The sequence below is a fragment of the Triticum aestivum genome, chromosome 7D (genome assembly GCF_018294505.1).
Source record: "Triticum aestivum cultivar Chinese Spring chromosome 7D, IWGSC CS RefSeq v2.1, whole genome shotgun sequence".
NCBI classification, from domain to species: domain Eukaryota; kingdom Viridiplantae; phylum Streptophyta; class Magnoliopsida; order Poales; family Poaceae; genus Triticum; species Triticum aestivum.
Window position 1 is genome coordinate 581190651 of NC_057814.1, and position 5836 is coordinate 581196486.

Consider the following 5836-nt stretch of genomic DNA (forward strand, 5'->3'; position numbering starts at 1 on the left):
TCTCATCACAGAAACACTTTCTATATGTTCTGTTATTTCGAGATTCGAAGAAGCAAGCAAGTTTTTCATATAGTTGTTTTTGTGTAGTGATCTCTGTTCATGGAGATCACGAGGCCACTGATACCCGAAGTGGTTAGGTGGGATAGAAGAGTGGGCATGTGGGCTTCTATCAAAAGATACCGCCACGCTCATATCTCCCTTCTCACCTCTGGGAGGGGGAAACTAGCACTTTCGCACTAGATGGTTAACTCTAAGTTTTTTCTGAAGTAGGTTGTTCAATGCTAGTTCAATGATTGAGCCATCTTCCTATCACCAATAACAAATGGATAGCATGCGTTGTGCAACCAATCCTACCCTCAGTTGTAGTAAGCTGAGTGTGATCCGCAGAGAGCAAAGTGTGTATCACATGAATTTGATAGCTCAGGCCTTGGAAGGACCTTTTTGGCACTAGACAGACTCTTTAATATCGATGGCAGCAACTATCCATTTTCTCAATCAGATTACTGCGTGTGCGCTTGTGTGCTCCAATCTTTAGTAAATAAAGCAAAGATTTCTGAGCTAGGAATCAGAGGAAATGCTCTGACTCAAATCCAGATACAATTTGATATGTCGGAGACCTGTGTGACTCCCTACATGTATTTGAAGAGTCCCTCAGGATCATATCACAATAAACTAGACTGGTCAGGATGCTCCAACTAACAATCTAGAATCCATACTTGATAGGATCAAGAATAAAAAACATGATATCAAGAATAGCATATTGAAAGATCCCAATCATTTTTCTTGATAACTTCTTCAACCTACGTATTTTGCGTATAAATTTGATCAATTATTAATAAAATAAGGAGCAAACATAGGTATCAGATATCAGGAACATAAGCTTACCCGGGAGAAATGCACTCTGTGTTAGTCCGATCACTTAGCTTTTGCTTTCGCACTCCCTACTGATGCCTATTGCATGACTCTCATTCAGTCAAACTAGAAACTGTGTTTACAGCTGGAACGATGAATGTAATCCTACTATTCTTTAAGGAAGGGTAGGGTCGTCTGAGTACGGTACTATGGACATCAGGGCATATTGAATATAGTCATATAATTTGGTGTGCTGACACACCCAGAAAGGTTTCTACCTACGCAAGGAAAATGAAGAAAGCAAGCCAAATACTGAAATGTATTAAGCTATCGATCGGGGGACATAACACTATGAGGGTTGTTAAGGCGGGGCTAGGAGCTTGATATGCTGCCGACTCAGAATCAAATGAGCACAGGGGACCCTAGTCAACATTCATATTTCTACCCACCGGTGGATGATCGGTCACCTTAGTTCCAATTTAGCTACTGTTCATTTTGTTGAACTCCAAGAAGGACCGATTGCTACGTACTCTTGAGAAACAAGATGTTATGACGCCGCTGTGCCCGCGGTCCAATGATCCACCTATGTTTGTGTCGGATCTTATCCATGCTGCAACCAGGCCGTGGAATATGGAGGTGGTCAGAGAACATATGTATGAGATGGACGCCGAAGCAGTAGCGAACATTCCCATCAGTCATGTTGCCCAGCCGGAAAGAATGGAAGAGGATTTTTCGTATCACATTCGTACTGACTTAACAGGATCCGTCTCCCATAGTAATATTATGACAGTCTCTCTTGCCCCTTCGTACTTACTTGAAACAGGAATTTCTTGGTGCTCAACTGCTTATTCTGCTTTTCCTGGTACCGGTATAGATAGATAGAAAGCGCATTCAATCGAGAAAAGGATCAACTGATCCACCTCTTTACTTTTTGGTTTTTATTCGGCTGTTTCAGCATAGGTTGCATTTTAAAACAAAAGAAAAGAGCAAGTTCCCACAGGCGAAGAGCTGCTTCCGAGAAATCTTTTACCCCCTTTACGCCCTTCGGGGCTGCTAACAACGAGCTAATACACAGGAACGGCACGGCTCCTACACCGCTTAACTCCAATAATAGAACCTGGTCCCACATCCCTTGCATTTGATAATGAAACAATCAGAATTTGTTGAATTGAAATATGTTCAATCTCATTTCTTTTACGTGGTTTTGGCAACTATCAATTATCTCTTTCCTCGGCTTCCTACACGGATATAGCCGTAAACGGTATCTAGTAGGCAACCTGGGAACTACATTAGCTTAGGGGGATCGGGTAGCGAGCGCTCTCCTCGGCAAAGCAGACAAGAAGCAATTCCACCATTGGGAACGGCACGCCCCCTTCCCTAGGGCTAGAGGTATTTACACGCTGCATTGAACCTAACGCTAGAGCGAGTACTACGATGAAAATCACTTTTACGAGCGATACCTTTGTCTTTGGTGCTTGAGTTGTCCTCCCAGCGGTGTGGTCCTCGGTTTCGGAAATGACATATTGAACCGGTATCTTTAGCATATAAAAAATCCTTTGTTTGACGGCATCCCTCCTCTAAAGCTGCTTCCTTCCTTTCCGGTTCGTAGTGGTTACGAGCAGAAGTGCAATTCAAAGCGCATTCAATAGTTGTATTAGATAGTTTAGATATAGTGACCCACTAGTTCGAGATGCACTGACCTTGGCCATTGCCTGCTAACTACGGTCATTATATGTCAATTCGGATCGCACACCGGAAGCAAAGATCAGGGGATTGCCAACTTGAATGAATGTAATCCGGTTACGGTGTAGGGGAGATTTATTATTGAGTTGATAACGCACTCCGTTTACTAACATTGAGAACTATGCCATGGAATGGAATATTCCCATTTCCGATTGTTGAAAACAAATGCGACTTTCAAAAGGCACATCAAATGTATGGACACAACGATTTGCCCACTGATTCATTGATTCATTAGCTGCGCTGCTTTTGTGAGTTCCACTGGCGTGAAACTCCGAAGGGAGAGCCCGGAGGGAGCTTATTCATTCCTTTCGTGGCTTGCCATGGTTATTTCCTTGCCCAGGGCACAGTCTGGTTATCTGTTTTGTGCCTCATCGGGCACCCAAGGGTTTATCTTATGAATGGTGCGATCCGGCATCCTTGAAGCTCGGAACTCCTCTCTGGAATTTTGACCATGAAAATGCCATTTACCCTTAGCAATGAAGAAATCTATTGAACAATCTGTTTCATTGCAATACCTCGCTCTAACAACTCCTATTCCCACGGCATTACCACAAGGATTTCCTGTTTCCCCGATCCACCAGCTACGTTCGCACACTTCCAAATAGTAAATGCTCCCGCGGTTGGAGTTGAGACTTTCTTATCCCTCTTGTTACGACGGATCGAGCATATGATTCTTTTCTTGATATTAACTTGCAGAAGTTTTTGATTGGTCTTTTTCATGTCATGGGATAACCCCCCCGAAAGAAGAGTGCAAAGACCAAGTTCCCATTTCCTCCGTTCATCCACGAGAATCGATATTCGTTCTTTCCACTTTGAATACGTCAATTCTCATCCGTTACTTGAGATTCGATACGTAAGATACGTCATTTCTCATCCGTAACTTCCATCCGATAAGGGCAATAAAGCCAAGGCAAGCTCATATTTGCGTATATAAAGGCTTGGTGTGGAGTTTTGGGGAGAGGGCCTGGGTTTCGGGAGATGAAAAAAGCCTACTTTTACAGCTAAGTGATTAGGACTTGATCGAAAAATATTGCTCTCAAAACATGCATTTATGAGGTAAACTAGAAAAACACTACTTTGGACCCATAGTGATCCGAACTTTTTTCATTGGAAATCGAGTTTCCTTAGGGAAAAAGGACTTGCTAACTTTTGCAGCTATATGAAACGGACTTGCCTACGGCACTTTTGCACCGAAGAAACTAAAAAATAGTCTTTCTCCGCCTAAAAGCAAGGTAGGATTTCTACGAAACAAGTCCGGATAGGTAACTAGGCGGATAGGAAGGATTTCTACGAGCTTCAGTTCATGAATTGAAATATGCATGCATCCCATTCATAAGGAGTAGCTGGCTATCCGTGTGCAACACTCATTTCTTTCTAGGAAGATAAGATCCCGCTCTAAGGCATTGGAGCTGCTGGAATATGATACGAAAATACAGATTGATGTTTCTGCTTCTCCTCTCTCGGGAATAGTTTACCGACCGGGCCACCTGTAAATTCTTTAGTTAAAACAGGCCTCGGGAGTAGTCATCCTAGTATCGAAAATCATCTATTTTGCTTTCCGAAGGTAGACAGCAGCGTTGATTCTCCGATTATACGATGGCAACATGTGTGAAGTCTAGTACCAGATCATATCGGGGATAGCTAGCTCATCAGCAGTTCATTTCTATGTATGGCGAGAAGTCCAACTGTCAAGCATGGCACGATTCCAGAATCATCGCTTGGCTGCTGCTTAGATGAGATGAAACCTGAGCTGACTTCTCTGTTTTAGTACCGGCCAGGCCTGCTTCTTAAGTGAACTCATCCATTCCCTTGTTAGTACAGAAGGAGGCGATATCGTGTCAATTCCCTAAATAAAACCGTCTTTTCCAATGATTTAGGGCCCATACCCCAATAATGATGACGAAGAGGTCTTCCTGCTTCAAAAACAGGGCTTCCTGACCCGATAAAAGAGTGCACATGGAAGTAGTTCCGCTCAATTCTCCAATACGACTTCGGGTGTGACCCCAACCCCACCAAATGGTGATCCTCGAGACCAAAGGGCATTGAACGAGAGAGAAGGAAATCGTCCACAGAGAATCGGAGTATCCGGCCTAGTGATAGTTAGAAAGAGTTGGCCAATACAGAATCTCATGCGCCTCTCATTGATGAACCCCTTTTTCCTTTATCCTCTACTGGTGGCTGATTGATTGAGCGCCGGTCTCACTCATTCTTTATGAGCGGAAGCCATGCACCTATCACCTATAACCGGAGAAGTACTATACGGCACGGCACCTTCGGCGAGGACTCAACTCAACAGAGAATGATTTGACAAACATTGATCCATGCTTGGCCTTAGCCTGAGCTCAACTCTGAAAAAGAAAAGAGGAGAATCTCTCTAGCTTGTGGAATCACTTCCCTGGATGCTTAGATAGCTCGAGAAAGTGCGCCACTTCTCCCTTAGAGCCCATCTATCTAAACGGGTATAAAAACAGAGAAATAGGCTCATTAAGTGAAGTGAGAACAGAACTCGATCTTTGCTAGGCGTGAGAAGAAGATATCGGTCCTTTGGCCATCGGGAGCAGTGGTAAAGAAATCCTTTGAATGGATCAGTGAGTTCCGGCACGATTGCTGGAACGAACGGAATCTACGGGAACGAGATCTTTCTGTTGGCACGATATCTTTCAGGAACTGCGGTAATCCAATCCTTGAGCTAAGGACGAATGCTTGATTTGCAATCTTTCAAGACGATTTTATTGTAGCAGATGTGGAATCCAGATTGGCATAACGGGTTCTACGTGAAGTCAGCCGTTCGTCATCATTTGAGGGTTCGGGTCGGGATCATGGCCATAAATCGCGACTTTTTCCACTAGAGCGAATAGCATTCTTCGAAACAGGCACAGGACACTAGAGCGAATAGCATTCTTCGAAACAGGCACGCACAGGACTTGAAGCAGAATCAGAGAGTGATCCCTTTCCAACAGACTGATCGAATTCCAGTGATACACTACGCCTGGCACTATTCGTCACATTAGTAGTTAAGTTACTCATTTGTTACGAACAAAGAGACGCTAGAGATTCTATGAACTTCAGATCGATGCCATTCACTAATCTCAATCGTCTTTCTATGGATTTCTGGGCCGATGGGCGATAAACCTTAAAAGTAGCTGCTACGGGCTCTGTGGTGCGTCTCAGAGCCCTTCCCCATGGGGGGTTCCCGTTCTGCTAATCTTGCTATCTTCCCCAGGTTTGCTCGTTTCGATTG